Source organism: Microcaecilia unicolor, chromosome 6 (assembly GCF_901765095.1).
Source record: "Microcaecilia unicolor chromosome 6, aMicUni1.1, whole genome shotgun sequence".
Taxonomy (NCBI): domain Eukaryota; kingdom Metazoa; phylum Chordata; class Amphibia; order Gymnophiona; family Siphonopidae; genus Microcaecilia; species Microcaecilia unicolor.
Window position 1 is genome coordinate 276,005,053 of NC_044036.1, and position 17,499 is coordinate 276,022,551.

The 17,499-nt window shown below is 44.8% G+C and overlaps 1 protein-coding gene across 6 annotated transcripts in view; it reads right to left on the reverse strand.

The window, feature by feature from the left end:
- Nucleotides 1-17,499, reverse strand: part of LOC115472971 — a 140,984-nt gene that overhangs the window by 3,356 nt on the left and 120,129 nt on the right. For 4 of the 6 annotated variants that reach the window (XM_030207527.1, XM_030207528.1, XM_030207533.1 and 1 more), the window contains one exon: nt 4,163-4,297. The gene's annotated coding sequence lies outside the window, so the exon portion shown is untranslated. Of the gene's footprint in view, nt 1-4,162; nt 4,298-10,806; nt 10,897-17,499 lie in introns of those variants that run through there. The other 2 variants (XM_030207531.1, XM_030207530.1) reach the window with 2 other exon arrangements.

The following is a 17,499-nucleotide window of genomic DNA, read 5'->3' on the forward strand; positions in this document are numbered from 1 at the left end:
ATGTAAAAATCTACATTGCATTTATTAAGGCTGGTATTTTGTTTTGGCATTAATATCAAATCGGGAGCAGATATGAAGGGAGTGATCCAAAATGGAGAGATTAGATACCTAAAACAGACTCAAAGCATTCATTGACGACTGCCACCAATAAACAACAAAAATATATTATTGGGTGTGGGGGAATATTGGAGAAATTCCCACATTCACTAACACTGTGGTATTTATGTATTTTTCATCTCCACTCACACTAAAGGAGGTATATCCCAGAACATTCAATAGTGCACACGTGGTGATGTACTATTGAAAGCTAGAAAATGTGAGTGTAGTAATATCTAATTGTTTTTATGTCCAAAAATATCCTGAGACCCCCAAATAAAAAAAGACAGTGGACTATCACCTGAACAAATATCCAGTCAACTGGTCAATGTCTTGGTTTCTGATTTAATTGGGGGGAGAATGAAAAATCCTTATTAGAAGTTATGTATGGAAGCACCCAGGCCACTCAACAATGTCAGATAAAATGCCGCTGTCAAAGATCAGCTGATCTTAAAGATTATGGTTTAAAAAGGGCTTTAGACGCTGCCGCCATCTTAGCCATGGAAACACAGTAGAGACTTTTGATGTCCGTGGCATAAGGTATTTGATTTGTTTTTTAAAAAATGGTAGAATAAATTAAATAGTGTTTAGCAAGTTTCCTAATATATGTTTTTTTTACAGGGGCAGATCCTTGATAAAGCCATGAGACGAAACATGGTGCGTGTTGGATAACATAGCCCCACTGCTGATTCTGTTCTTGAAAAACATTTATTAAGTCTTGAAAGCTGAACTTTTTTTTTTGAAATTACAATTAAAATGATTGAGAAGCTTTTAAATTAAAGACCGATGATGAGTGAGCATATAAAGCTTAGAGCAATGAACGTTTGAGAGCTTGGAGTGGTGCTGCTGAGGTCTACAAGCTAAGAATTGTTATATATTCTATATACATTTTCATCCTAAATAGTGGTGGAGCTTTGGAGCAGTTTATCTAGATATCTGTTTTGGGACATTGATTGGAGCCTGGTTTGTGGGTATTTTACTTGGAAAGGATAGACATTATTTTATATGGTCCATCTGACAGTGAGCTGGAAACAAAACTTGACATACGCCATGCAAAAACACAGCTAAACAATGTCCATCTTCAACACAGTGCCCACAGTTCTGCTTAAACAATAGATAAGGGTGTTCAATAGCAGCTGTCTATCCCATGGAGTCCTTGCAACCAACCACATATGATGCATTTGTGAATTCTCATAAAGAAGCCTCTTGATCATCATGTCCACAATGTTACTTAAATAGGCAGTGAACAGTCTAGATGAAAGGTGTACCGAAGACACAATCAAACAATTAGAGCAGCTTCAAGTTACATATCTATCCACAAAATCCTTGCATGAAAAGGACTCGCCATCCAACCTGTGTGATGCCAGTTCCACTGAGAGATAGTCCAGAGTCTTCTTTGATGCAAGTCCCTATTGGGTATATTTAGACATAAATACCCTCTGTTTAATGAATCTGGAATCCAGTTCTCCCCCATACATATATGATTTTTTTTTTTAGTTCACTAAGAAATGGGAATAGATTCCATTGTGCATGATCAATGCTTGCTTCTGTTTTATGTCTCCGTTTTGGGCCATTTTCTGCACATCAGGTGATATGTGATATCAGAAATCACGGTGACTTCATTATTGCATGCTATCTATAAGTGGAAGTAGAGTATGGTGGTGGACACTTTTCAAGCTTCTACAACTCCCCCCCCCCCCAAGACCCAACACAGGTAACGGATATACACAACCATATAAGCCAACTTTGTGGGTGCTTGAACACGCCAAATGCTGAACAAACTCGTGTCCAGGGAACGGTAATTTCCATTGGGTTTAGCACCCACAATCATTTGAAAACATTGGCTCCTGTGTATACAAACCCCTCCAAAGTATCAACAAATAAGCATCATTTTTGCCTAACAATTTGAAACTAGCTGGAAAAATCCCCAAACTATTTTTTCACTACTTTAGTCAAATTGAGACATTCAGTCTTCAGGAAAAGAGATTTTATTCCCAGAAAACAAAAGGCTCTGATATTCAGCCTGCAGTGTGTGGGAATCACTGCCATTGCCGGGACCCATTGAAATGAGAGCAGCAATAAGGAGAGCTGTGGCTGGGGTGTGGGAGGGAAGGAGAGATGCTGCATGGGGGGCGCATAAGCAAGGGGTGAAAGAGGGGGAATTGTTGGACATGGGGTGGAGGGGGAGGAAGGGAGAGATGCAGCAAAGGGGTGAAGAGGGGCCAGAAAGGGAGAAATCTTGCATATGGGGGTGAACGGGGGGGGGGGGGGGGGGGAGAGATCCTGCATGGAGAAGGGAGATGGGCGAGAGAGGGAGAGATACTGGACAAAGGGATGGACGGGAGGGAGAGATGGTGCATTGGGAAGAGAGGGTGACATGTTGGTGGAGGGGTGAAAGGGTGTAGTACTGAATGGGGGAGAGGGAGATGTTGGACCTAGGGCACAAGGGAGGGAGAGAGAGAGAAATGGGCAGTGGGAGAGAGGCAGAAACGTTGGACTTGGCAGTGGAAGAGAGGAAGGGAGAGAATGCTGCATGGAGGGAGGGGGAAGAGAGATGTTGGACCCGGGGCAAAAGGGAGGGAAAGGGGGAGAGATGTTGGACACAGGGCAAAAGGGAGGGAAAGGGGGAGAAATGTTGGACATGAGGGTAGATGAGAGGGAGGGAGAGATACACAGGAGGTGGAAAGGGGAAAAAGAGAGAGATGCTGGATCCAGGAGCAGAAGGGAGTGATCGGATAGAGAGATGCCGGACAATGAGAGTGAGGGAAGAAGAGTGAGAAATGCTGGACCATCGGGGTGAGGGAACAGAGAAGGGACAAGGAGATGTCAGGCTACTAGAGTGGAGAAAGGAGAAAGAGGGAGCAGATTCTGGACAGAAGGGTAGAGGGAATGGCTGGGATATCAAGGAAATTAATAAGAGGCTAGTGATTACAGAGGGTAGAAATATGGTAATTGGGAATAGATTAAAAGTAAAAAGGAGAATAGTGACAGAGGGTGAAATATGAGTTGAAAGCGCCAGAAAAGAAAAAGAAAACATAGGAAAGATCTAAGAAGGAATGATCAACATGTCAGAGGCAGGTGTAGTGAGAGAATAGACAGGAGAGAGGAGAAAAGACAAATGGACAAAAGCAGCTTGAAGGAAAATTCACAGATGACAGACAGAATGACAGGAGATAGGAGAAAAGACAAATGGACAGCAGCAGCTTAAAGGAGAATTCGCAGATGACAGACAGGAAAGCAGAAAAGAGAAATTGGAACCAATATGATGGAAAAATAAAATGTCCAGACCATAAAGGTAGAAAAAAGTATTTTATTTTGAATTTTAAATGGAATATGTTAGCTTTAGGAAATGTGCATAGCAAAGGTCTTTGTACTGTGTTCAGTAGAAAAGGAAATGCATTTCTGGTTTTATTTTTCCAGTGTTGCAAGTACATGCTAAGTTTAACTTCTTGGGGCTCTCAGTTCAATTTTTGTCTAAATATTTTTATTTCTAATTTGTGATCCCTTGTTCTGTATTTGGTGAGGGTCTGTCGGTGTGATAATAATGGCAGGTGGGGAAATTGGAGGGGAGGCAGGGAGGAGAGGGAATCGGGGAGAGGGCCCTCCTTTATTTTCTGATCTGGACCCTAGAATTTCTAAGACCTGTCTTGACCCTTGTTGTACAGCTGGTGGGGATCCCCAAGCATCCCCAGCTGAGGACCTCCTCCAAAAGGGCAGCCAGAACTCCCTTCTACCAAGCTCTGCAATCAACAACAGCATCTTTGAGCCACAGATAGCTAAGCAAGCACGGAGTGCCAGCATCAGTGGCTTAGGAATGTTGCTCCTGCCTACCAAACTTGGTAAAAGGGAGTTCTGGCCACCTTCAGAGAAAGTTTACAACTGACAGAGCTTGGGGATCCTCCTCAGCTAATGTATTTTTATTTTGAGGTGGGGTAGAGCAGGGCTGAGACAGTTTTGTGCCCACCCAAAATTGGCTGCTTCAAACATTTATAGCCCTAATAAAATGTGCCACAGTAGTCACCTCTGACACTAAGCCACATACACAGGAAATTTTGTTCCGACTTACCCGTTTCCCTAGTCCTGTCTTTTCTCCAATGACTGTACAGGCTGGGGAAGCAGCTGCTGGAAAACAGAACCTTGGTGTGAACACAGAAGCTTTGATTGCAAAATCAAAACTGAGGACAAGAAGAATCTTGGGAAACTAAAAGGAAGCCAGAACACAAAGTCAGATAATGCAGAATACTACTAACAGACAAGGAAACACAGTTTCTCTCGATACAGCAGTGTTCCTAAAGTCCAGAACCCAGAAAGATTCAAGATGGAGCAGGGCAGCATTAAGCATTTGTTGCTTCTTGCTATAAAAATAAATAAATAAATAAATAAAAGACATCCTAGGGTCTTACTTCAGGAGTCTCTCTCAGCATTTCTCCGAGATCATAGCTGTGTTTAGTCACTAAACCACCTCAGCTTCTTGCATAAATTAAAAAACATTGTTTTGCAGGTATTGAAAGTTATACACCCATAGAAGAGAGCGTTTAAGCCTATTCCAGTGTTTTGGAGGCAACACAATCAAAATAATTAATTTGATTTCATCTCCCTTTGCTGTACAAAGTGCTCAGTAAAGGCATATTCACCCAGATTCTATATAGCACGAATTAAGTTCCACGTGCAAATCCAGTCATAACATGTAATATGATGCTCGTAAATTCTAAGTTGTACAGTTGTGGCCATGGGTGTGGAATGGGTGGGTCATGGGCGTATCTAAAATCTATGCACGTTGTTATAGAACACACCTGGTCCACGTCTAATTTAGACATCGGCATTTATACCAAGTTTTACTTTGCAAAACTGCCCAAGACTAAATTTAGTCACTACGGATGAGCGCTCTGCATATTCTATAAACTGTGCGACAGTGGCATAGCTACGTGGGGCCACGGGGGCCTAGGCTCCCCTGAATTTCCTCTAGGCCCCTGGTTTTGCTGGCGGGGGTCCCAAACCCTGCCAGCTGAAACCTTGTCCAGCGCCGGTCTCTGGCACGGCTGCATTGTCTGCCTTGCTCTGTCTTCCCCTCATGTCTGGCACGCTCCTTTTAGTGAAACTGACCATGCTCAATTTCATTAAAAGGAATGTGCAGGACATGAGGGGAAGAGAGAGCAGGGCAGGCAACGCAGCATTGCTGGAGACCGGCGATGGACAAGGCTTAAGCTGGCTGGGGTTGGGGACCTCCAGCAGCCAAAGTATTTGCTGCGGCAGTGGGTGGGGAGCAGCAGGGCAGCAAGACAGCGGGGGATAGCAGCGAGGGGGGCAGCAGCGAGGCAGCAAAGCAGTAGGGGGGGGGGGAGTGCGGCGGCAGGTGGCAGACCAAAATGTGCCCCCACCTCGGGCTCTGGCCCCTCCCACCGTGAGGTCTGGCTACACCCCTGAGGTGCGGAAATTTAGGTGTATTCTATAGAATACTCCTAGGTGTATTTTTTTAGGCATGATATATAGAATCTAGCCCATTTTGCTTATAGAACATAGATCAGGGATCTTCAAATCCAGTCCACAACCCAGCCTGGTTTTCAGGATTTCCACAATGAATATATATGAGATCTAACTGTATGCAATGGAAGCAGTGAATGCAAATAGGTCTCATATATATTCATTGTAAAAATCCTGAAAAACAGGCTGGGTTATAGACCTCAAAGACTGGATTTGAGAATCCCTCCGTTACATGACCAACGTTTTAAGCAAATGAAAGAAAACAACCAGGTCTACTCTGTCTGTATCTTTCATGAAAAACGCTGTCTTTAAAGCTGGCAAGTTGCAAAGTAGGGAGAAAGTCATATATAAATAAACTTGTATCTTCAACCCTTCTAAAGCTCAGCTGCTTTTTACCCCTCTGCCACTGTTTTTATAGGAAATTATACTGCTGTGTGCAGCATATCCTGCCATTATCATCTTTCTATTTTTGGAGTCAGAAAAACAAAAAAACATGGTATGTGTTGCTTCCCTTGGGATCATGATGGCTTACTAGCAACACAACATGAACCTGAAGTGCACCTAGTATTAAATGGCCAGCAGATGGCATTACAAAACAAAATTACACCAAGTGGCATATTCCTGAAATGATCCAAATGCTAATGACATATCTCAAACCATTTCTTCAAGAAAAAACAAAAAAACGTATTCAACAGACTTATCTGTCTCCTAAGACAAGACCTATCCATCAACCCAAGTACAAGAAAACTACAAAATTCACCAGACACAGCAAAATTCTATGTCACACACATTCAATAATCATCACACCCATCATCGCAACCAAACCCAGAATGTATTTCAATGCTCGACAACACTAGCTTGTATTAATCCTCCATTTTCCTTTTATTGCATTTAAATTCACCCTCCAATCTGCTAAACGCAAACCCCAGGAGGGGCCACCGCAGATAATATGCATCTCAGTGCTGGCTAGAATATCCAGCTGAATCTGAAGAGCAGCATTCTGACCTCTGAAATTATTCTGTTTAAATGCTAGTGATGCCATTAGGTTAAATGTTTAATGACAATCAAATGCATTTCCTATCATTCAGTAACAATGTTTTCACCAGCTATAAACTAGAACAGCACACTCCGATTGCTCCTAGCTCTTTCTAAAGGAATGAGTGGAATGCATGATGGTGATAAGTCAGAGCTATAAATTCTGCCCTACTGTTTTTTGGGGGAGGGGGTCGTTAACCCATGAAAGAAGAGAGCCCACTGCAACCACTACCACAGTTCTCAATTGCCAGGTAAGGATTATACATCACTCCCCCCCACACACAGACTCCCAGGATGCTCAGTGGAGGCCTCCCTCTATTTCAGAGGCTCTGTGAAACATTTACTAGAAAGTCCAAAATCTGACCTTACAACACTAGACAAGGTCTATTTCTGTTGCGAAATGTGTTCCATGTTACGCAAAATATGTTCATTAAGTTACAAAAACTGCTGCTTTTCTATGTTCTTCTTTTACCTCTCATACAAGCTTGTGGGATTTGGGCTGCAGATGGAAACATTTTCTTGGAGGGAAGCAGGGGAAAATCTAATCCTTCTGGACATACACCCTCCACCCAGGATGAAATAATTCAGTGCTCAGCCTTCCCAATTCAGAATAAAGGCTAGAAATTTTTTTTACACAAAACTGTATTAGTACTGAAACTGTGACAGTGGGGGTAGAGTCTTAAGCACAATGAGGTCATTACTCAGAAGGAGCTATCCAGGTAGGAGTGGCTTCTACCCAGATGGCACCTGAGCTCAGTGCATCTAACCCAGATTTTCAGCAGCATTTACCAAGGTAGGCCGTTGAAAACCTGGGTAGGCAATAATCCAGCCACTGTCGATATTCAGAAGTTGCAACTGCATAGTTACCTGGTTAATGCAGGACAGATAAAGGCCTAAGGTTATCCAGGTAGCAATCTGAATATCAGGGGTACCCAGATAACTTCTAGACAGTCAGGGTTCCTTTTACAAAGGCATGCTGAAAAATGGTCTGCGGTATTGCCGCGCGTCCATTTTGGGTCTGAAACCTTACCGCCAGCCGTTGACCTAGTGGTAAGGTCTCACGTGGTAACTGGGCGGTAATGGTCTATGCGCGTAAAATGCCGATTAGCGCCTGCGCACCAGAAAATAAAAATATTTTCCAGTGCGCATAGCGGACACGCATCAAAAATTAAATTACCGCAAGGGCCATGCGGTAGCTGGGCGGTAACTAAAAATCGATGCACATTGGCCGCGCATAGGTGCCTGCGCAGCCTAGTAAAAGGTCTCCTCAGTACAAGTTCCCGGAGAGGGACTGGCACTCAATATCTGGGCTTAATTCAGCTGGTGGTGGCTAGCATTTAAAAAATACTGAGCCACACTGGTTGAATATCGAAGAGAATGAGGGTAATACTATAAAAGGGGCACCTATTTGGAGCCTTCTTATCTTTATAGAATAGTAGTCAAACATGCATCTGTCTTAAGAGCAAGAAAACTCATTGCCGGAAGATGTGGTAACAGCGGTAAGCATAGCTTTGTTTAAAAAAAGGTTTGGACAAGTTCCTGGAGGAAAAGTCCATAGTTTGCTATTGAGATAGACATGAGGAAGCCACTGCTTGCCCTGGGATTGGTAGCATGAAATGTTGTTACTGTTTGGGATTCTGCCAGGTACTTGGCCACTGTTGGAAGCAGGATCCTGGGCTAGATGGACCATTGGTCTGACCCAGTATGGTTATTCTTATGTTATGTTCTTACACTAGCCACAGAGCTGGTATAAACACTCATGCCTAAATAGCTAAAGAATGCACATAAGTCAATGAGGTCGACAGCCTGACAATCAGCTGCAGTCGATCCAGACGGATGGTCTCCTTGGGAGCTAGAGCAGAAAGCGCCGCTGAACCCGTGCATCTTGCAGGCTCCCTCCCCGAATGGATCGGCGCTGAGCGCTGATTGCGGCTTCCTACCTGATTTGGGACCGTGACGCTGCCCTGACCGGACCTCAGCTTTCATCCGCACCCCGGCCAGACGGACTCATCCGCACCCAGACCTCATCCACACCACAGACAGAAGATCTCGCCTGAGCTCTGGAGGGAGGAAGCCCCGAGCCCAGGACACCCCACGAGCATACCACAAACATCCTCCTCCCCCCCAGACAGGTCTGAGCCGAGAGCCGACCGCTGCTCCCTCCCAGCCCACGTCTACAGCACTGCCTCAGATCGGACATGGCACCCACCCACACCACCGGCATTGCCAGCTTGGCGGCAGCACCCCTACACACGTTGTGCAACGAAGGAAGCGCCGACCGGCCAGTTGCCCCCCAGTGGCCGCAGGGAAAGGTGGAGACAGAAAAGCATCATGCACAAGGCTGCAGAGCCGGGAGGGCAGACGAGAGGAGCAACCCCAATATGGCAACCTGGGCAGCACGCGGCCAGCCACCACGGCTGCACGCCGCTCACGACGGCCGCGGTGGGAGCAGCCTGAGTCTACACCAGGAGCAGCCAGAGTCCCTCAGGCACACCTCTGAACAGCTGTTCGTGAGTAAAGAGTGGGTGTTTGTTCAATGAGGGACGCAGTGGGGGCTATGGGTGTCTGCCGGTGTCCAGAGTGGTACTTCACAGCAAACAAAAAAGCAGAGCTGAATGTCTGCAGTGGGAGAGGAGGGTATCCTGGCTAGAGGAGCATGCCTGCTGAAAGCATTCTGCACTGCATCTGACCAAACTGGGATGCTAAGCTGTGAAGATGCAGACCTGTATTGATAAATCCAGTGGGAAAGTGATTCAATTAGCTTTGTTAATGTAGATCTGGAAGTTAATAGAGATCTGCACACAGGTGAGATTCTAGTTAGGAAAAGCAATGCTTGGAACTGTTCAGAACATTTACTGGGGAGCGGACTGGGAAAGAGCAGAAGAGTATGTGGAGGTTTAAAACTGTACTTAAGAGCCACCAAAGAGCAAATGAGGGCCAGATGCACTAAACTTAATGAGCCATTAATGAGCAAGTAGTAAACCCTGGCATGCACTAAAGACTCTTTTCCCACGACTATAGCAGCTAACGAAAACGGAACGCAAATGAGCAAATTGTGTAGAACCCCTATTGTAATGAGATGCATTAACCTTTTCCGATTGACTTAGCGCTGGAAAATCTAACGAGAGGTCTGTACCTCTCGTTGGGGCTGCGCGGGATTGAAAAACTGCAACAAAAGTAAAAAAAAAAAATAGCGCTCCGCTTTTAAAAAAACATCCATTTTGGCCATCATTCCCCCCCCCCCCCCCCCCCCAAGACGCCGCGCTGCTCACTCCCTCCGATGCGGCTCGATCCAGAGGACAGTGCAGTTGAGGACACCCATCCAAAAAAACCATCCATTTTGGCGGTCATTCCCCCTCCCCCCCCCCCCCCCCAATAATAAAAACATCTTTTTTGGCAGTGCTTCACTCAGTTGAGAGACCTGGAAGTCTCTGAGCCAATTACAGCGCGTTTAGCCATTAAACGCGCTGTGATTGGCTCAGGGATTTCCAGATCTCTCAGCTGAGTGAAGCACTGCCAAAAAAGACATTTTTATTATTGCGGGGGGGGGGGGGGGGGGGAATGACGTCCAAAATGGACGTTTTTTTTGGATGGCCGTCCTCAACTGCACTGTCCTCTGGATTGAGCCACATCGGAGGGGGTGAGCAGCGCAGCGTCTTCAGGCGGCACAGGGAGGCTTATTTGGCATGTGCAGAGCAGCCAGCATAACGCTTGGCTGCTCTGCGCATGCTCGACCGGCCGATTGGCCGACTGTTTAACGATGGAATAGAGAATGCAAGTGAGCTACAACGAGCAGCTCATTTGCATTCCTATTCCTTGATGCATGCCCGTTCCTACCGATTCGCTAAGGGAATCGGTAAGGGAAGGGCTCTAACGATTGTTTAGTGCATCTGGCCCTGAGTTAAGTGCCTTCCTATTGTCATTCAAGCACCTGTCCCTGACCAAGAGCTAAACCCCTGATCTGAAAATGAATTGAAAACAACTTAGTGAATGTTGCAAAACTGATCAGAAACCTGGAAACAGGATCAGAGTGAGAAGGAAACTCCCAACCTGAATTATTTGTGATGCATATATGTCACCCCCCCCCCCCCCTGCTAATTCCGTGAAGGTGCTCTGAAGCTGGAACCTTCCAACCTAAGTTCCTCTGGGCTGCATATGTGACACCCCCCCACAAACACACACCACACTAATTACCTGAAGGAGCTCTGAAGTCCTCACATGAATTGAGGTTGAAGGGGGGGCAGACTCAGGCGTAATGTCAGGAAGTATTTTTTCACGGAAAGGGTGGTAGATATGTGGAATGCCCTCCCGCGGGAGGTGGTGGAGATGAAAACACCTGACACGCCTCCTTTTCAGCTGCACAGTAAAAAATGTACATCTTTATAGACTAGCACTAGCAGGATGCACACGTAAATCCAAATTCTTGCCAATTAGCATCAATAATTGATTAACACCCAATTATTGACTCTCATAGGCTCGTTACTCAATTAAATTGTGTACACAGATTGGACAGACACCCAAATTGCATGCAGAATTGTAAACACCATTTACAGAACTTGGGGGTAAGTGCAAATTCTGTAATACTAAGCCAGCTCAATGGCTGGTGTAAATACTCATGCCTAAATGTAGGTAATTAGGATACTGATGCTCAGATTAGTGCCCATATTTACCTGTGCAGAATGTTCAGAAGCTTGTATCATGGGAACGAACAAGCACGCAGAACAGCGAAAGCAGCATACTAACGCATGCTGATGAGCTCTTTTCCTATTTCTGCCCCATGCTCAAAAAACAGCGCACTGAACAACGGCGCCCTTAACGTCATAAACCCTACTCCAGTTCAGAGCTGGTGTTAGGGTTTGTGAAACAGGAGGAAAAGCAGGGCCACCGTCTTTTCACATTCACTCCTGTCCTTAAACCAGCCAGAAAGCATGCTCACCTGATCACAAAACATCGTGATGGGAGGCCCCTAACCCAAAACACCACGCCTGCCCCTTTGGGCAACCAAATGGGGCAGCAGGACCATCATCACATGTTTTAGTTTCTGGCAGACTCCTGCACCCCAAAGAATTATAATGTAGCCAGTCCTAGATCACACGGGAATGACAGTGGGGATCTTTCTTCAAGCTGCTTGTGCTTTCCTCCTTCTTGTTGAGTGGATATTTCTGGCTTCCTCTGAATGCCCCTCCACCCCGGCGAAGTCTGCGATGCCTCCTCCTTGCCCCTCTTGCGTTCTGACCATGCGCTCAAAAGCTGTGTTTAAAACACAACTCTTGAGTGCCTGTGCCAGACACTATCCTCCCGCCAAACTCCCTAATGCTCAACGCTATGAGTGTGCCTAAATTTGCATCTCATTAGCATTGAGTACTCGGGAGTTCCTGTGCCGTGCTGATTCAGCAGTAATTTTCCGGTGCTGTTCGAAACAGCACTGGAGTTTTGAGCATCTGCCTCTAGGTACATAACTGCTAATATTCAATAACCTGCAAAGAGCTAGGCACACCCCTGACCCGCTCATGCCCCTCTCAGGTTCACACCCCCTTGCAGTTGTGTGCAATGGATTTTGCATGCACAACTTGCAGAATCCCAATTAAGAGCAGTTACGCATGCAACTGTCAATTAGTGCCAATATTTTTGGCAACTTTTTACTTAACAATTCATAAATATGATCCAAGTGAGATTACCAGAAGCGAAACTGACATAAGAGTATAACCTTTAAGGTTTTCTTCACAGTGACCCTTTAGCTTTACACTGTAACGAGTTCTGCTTTAGCAAATGAACAAAATCAACCTGCACAATTCTCCTCTATATAATAAAAATGGCTATATAAACAGTTCCCTCACAGGCAGGTGTGAAGAGCAGTTCTGGATATATTAATTTAGAATTGATTCATTTTGAATAAAAAGAAGAATCAATAAATGTTCAAATAAAAATTATTAATTGATAAAGTTAAATTAAGAGAGTCATTTCAGAAGACTTGCATGCACTTACACTTGTAAATAGTGGATGAGGATGTAGAGATGGCGCAATGCATCCAAGTTATAGTTTAATGAAAAGCACACACGGTTTTCAAATGGGCCTCTTGTGGGCATGGTTTAGGGAAGCCTGAAAAATGTGTGTATTTCCTCTTTTGTTAATGACATACAGATCTACTACATAAAATCTAGAGACAGGCTTTTACTCCAGCTCTGAGGCATGCCTATGTGTCGCTAAATACTCACTTAAGATTTGAGGTTTGAAGTTGAGAATGACACGGGGACGGGGACCCACACTAACCATAGAGATGGGGACAGATCCCACGGGGACTGGGCCAAACTTGTCCCCATGTCACTTGCTACTTTGAAGCCTGTTAATGAACTGGACTGTTTATGTTTCAGTGATGCAGACAACAATATTTTTATTTTTTTGAAAAAACAAGCTGGCCACAGCTAGCAAAATTTGCATGGGGGATCCTGTACATCCCGCTACCAGCACATCTTCTAAGAATACATCTTCTATTGCAGGAGTGACTGTGAAAGACAGGAGAGCTAGACTGAATCTTCAGATTGCTGATGACTTCTTATTCATCCACAGATTAAAAAATCATAACAGTGCTTCATAGGGCATATTTCTCCCCTCTAGGGCATACAGAACGGGTTGTATTTTGTACCCCTGGACATTTTAACAGGGTGGATTAGGATTCCTTGGGGTAGCAGAAGTCAGCTATTGTTGGGGTTGGAAGGGTAGAGGGAGGGTTTATTAGCTGCTTTTTGTTATTATTGTTTTCTATTTGTAATTTATACACAACAGTTGCACAGCATATTGTTCCTTTTTATACTTTTATAAAAGATTTAAATATAAACTTATAAGTGTTCGAGGCTTCTGCCGATGACAACAGAGCCCACGGGGATGGGGATGGAGACAGAGCCCACGGGGATGGGGATGGAGACAGAACCCACGGGGATAGGGTGGGGCGGGGACAAATTTTATCTCCATGTCATTCTCTTGTTTGAATGAGTGAGAGGGTGCAGTAGTGCTTACCCCGCTGACACAGAAAACCACCTCAAAAACACATAACAAACTTTCATAGCCTTGCTCCTTCACTGGCTCCCTCTTGGTTGTTCAGCTTTGTAAAATCCAATCTTTATAGGGTTACACAGTGGAAGTTACACACAGAAGTCACAAGATCGCTACTTACACATTCAAAAAAGTGTATTAGTTCAGCCCTCTCAAGGCTTATGCCACTCAGATCCTTCATTGCCCTATCTGCTTGCACAGCTTTGCCACCTGCACAGCTTTGCCACCTGCACCCCCCCCCCCCCGGGCATTTACTAACAGCACTTCCCAACACTAACTCCCGAAGGGGTCCTTTTACTAAGGTGCACCGAAAAATGGCCTACACTGGTGCAGACGCGTGTACTGGACGTGCGCAGGTCCATTTTTCTGCCCGCCTACAAAAAAGGTCTTTTTTATTTTGGCCAAAAATAGACTTACGGCAAAATAAAAATTGACGCGTGTCCACTTTGGGCCTGAGATCTTACCGCCACCCATTGACCTAGGAATAAGGTCTCACATGTTAACTGTGCGTACAATGCCGATTACCGCCCAGTTAGCGCTGCATGCAAGAAAATTTCCAGCGTGCTTAGTGGACGTGTGTAAAAAATGAAATTACCGCCTGGGCCAAGCAGTAGTTCTAAATTGACGAAAGTAGGATGCACATATGCACCTATGAGTCTTAGTAAAAGGGCCCCTACTCATGGGACAGCTTTTACTGCTTCAACCTACTCTCCTTTCTGTTGCAATAGTACAGTCTTTTTGGCTCTGGCATAATGATAGCATACTTCTGGGCTCACGGTAAAGCACAGGAGTCTGTTCTAGTCCTCTAGGTGACACCAGTAGTAGCACCAAGCATAACAGCATAAAAACTGCCACTGCTGCAGCTTTGTTTCAACCTTTCAGCCCACAAACTTCCTCGTTAAAATAATATGCAGTAGAACACCAACATATATCGAGCAAACTGTGCACAACAGCCAAAAAAACAAAAAAAAAGTCTGCACAGCTTGCAGAAAGGAGACCTACTAAAAAAGAAATGCAGGAGGCAATGAAAAATAAGTATAAAGAAAAACAGAGGATGTAAGGAGCTTAAATGTAACATGAGGGTCAAAACCAGCAGCTATCCTACAAGAAAAACATTGTTAAAATTCAGCAACTCACCGCTCTTCAGAGACAGAACTAATATCACTTGTTAAAATTCAGCAACTCACCGCTCTTCAGAGACAGGTGCCGAGAAGGGCGACGAAAATGATAAAGGGGATGGGACGACTTCCCCATGAGGAAAGGCTAAAGCGGCTAGGGCTCTTCAGCTGGGAGAAAAGGCGGCTGAGGGGAGATATGATAGAGGTCTATAAAATAATAAGTGGGATTGAACGGGTAGATGTGAAGTGTCTGTTCACGCTTTCCAAAAATACTAGGACTAGGGGGCATGCGATGAAGCTACAATGTAGTACATTTAAAACGAATTGGAGAAACGTTTTCTTCACGCAACGTGTAATTAGACTCTGGAATTTGTTGCCAGAGAATGTGGTAAAGGCGGTTAGCTTAGCAGAATTTAAAAAAGGTTTGGCCGGCTTCCTAAAGGAAAAGTCCATAGGCTGTTATTAAATGGACTTGGGAAAAAATCCACTATTTCTGGGATAAGCATTATAAAATGTTTTGTACATTTTTGGGATCTTGCCGAGTATTTGTGGCATGGATTGGCCACTGTTGGAAACAGGATGCTGGGCTCGATGGACATTTTGTCTTTCCCAGTATGGCAAAACTTATGTACTTACAGTGGTGGAAATAAGTATTTGATCCCTTGCTGATTTTGTAAGTTTGCCCACTGACAAAGACATGAGCAGCCCATAATTGAAGGGTAGGTTATTGGTAACAGTGAGAGATAGCACATCACAAATTAAATCCGGAAAATCACATTGTGGAAAGTATATGAATTTATTTGCATTCTGCAGAGGGAAATAAGTATTTAATCCCTCTGGCAAACAAGACCTAATACTTGGTGGCAAAACCCTTGTTGGCAAGCACAGCGGTCAGACGTCTTCTGTAGTTGATGATGAGGTTTGCACACATGTCAGGAGGAATTTTGGTCCACTCCTCTTTGCAGATCATCTCTCAATCATTAAGAGTTCTGGGCTGTCGCTTGGCAACTCGCAGCTTCAGCTCCCTCCATAAGTTTTCAATGGGATTAAGGTCTGGTGACTGGCTAGGCCACTCCATGACCCTAATGTGCTTCTTCCTGAGCCACTCCTTTGTTGCCTTGGCTGTATGTTTTGGGTCATTGTCGTGCTGGAAGACCCAGCCACGACCCATTTTTAAGGCCCTGGCGGAGGGAAGGAGGTTGTCACTCAGAATTGTACGGTACATGGCCCCATCCATTCTCCCATTGATGCGGTGAAGTAGTCCTGTGCCCTTAGCAGAGAAACACCCCCAAAACATAACATTTCCACCTCCATGCTTGACAGTGGGGACGGTGTTCTTTGGGTCATAGGCAGCATTTCTCTTCCTCCAAACACGGCGAGTTGAGTTCATGCCAAAGAGCTCAATTTTTGTCTCATCTGACCACAGCACCTTCTCCCAATCACTCTCGGCATCATCCAGGTGTTCACTGGCAAACTTCAGACGGGCCGTCACATGTGCCTTCCGGAGCAGGGGGACCTTGCGGGCACTGCAGGATTGCAATCCGTTATGTCGTAATGTGTTACCAATGGTTTTCGTGGTGACAGTGGTCCCAGCTGCCTTGAGATCATTGACAAGTTCCCCCCTTGTAGTTGTAGGCTGATTTCTAACCTTCCTCATGATCAAGGATACCCCACGAGGTGAGATTTTGCGTGGAGCCCCAGATCTTTGTCGATTGACAGTCATTTTGTACTTCTTCCATTTTCTTACTATGGCACCAACAGTTGTCTCCTTCTCGCCCAGCGTCTTACTGATGGTTTTGTAGCCCATTCCAGCCTTGTGCAGGTGTATGATCTTGTCCCTGACATCCTTAGACAGCTCCTTGCTCTTGGCCATTTTGTAGAGGTTAGAGTCTGACTGATTCACTGAGTCTGTGGACAGGTGTCTTTCATACAGGTGACCATTGCCGACAGCTGTCTGTCATGCAGGTAACGAGTTGATTTGGAGCATCTACCTGGTCTGTAGGGGCCAGATCTCTTACTGGTTGGTGGGGGATCAAATACTTATTTCCCTCTGCAGAATGCAAATAAATTCATATACTTTCCACAATGTGATTTTCCGGATTTAATTTGTGATGTGCTATCTCTCACTGTTACCAATAACCTACCCTTCAATTATGGGCTGCTCATGTCTTTGTCAGTGGGCAAACTTACAAAATCAGCAAGGGATCAAATACTTATTTCCACCACTGTATATCACTTGTTAAAATTCAGCAACTCACCACTCTTCAGAGACAGAACTAATATCACTTAGGCAAGAATTTTCTACAGGCAATTTTAATTCTTCAGTAACATCATCAACAACTTGATCAGGTTCCAAAAAAAAGGAAAGGAGAGATGGAGGAGATATGACACAGACATTTAAACACTTGAAAGGTATTAATATGCAAACAAACCTTTTCCAGAGAAGGGTAAGTGGTAGAACTAGAGGACATGAATTGAAATTACAGAGAGGGGAGGGAGGGGGGCGACTTAGAAGTAATGTTAGGAAGTACTTTTTCAAAGAGAGGGTGATGGATGTCTGGAATGCCCTCCTGCGAGAGGTGGTGGAGATGAAAACAGTAACAGAATATGTGGGATAAGCACAAATTATTCCTAAATGGAAAGAGAATAAAATCAAAACAACTTTGTAGTGCTTAAACGTCAAATCCCATAGTTGGGAAGTAAGACTAGTGCTGGGTGG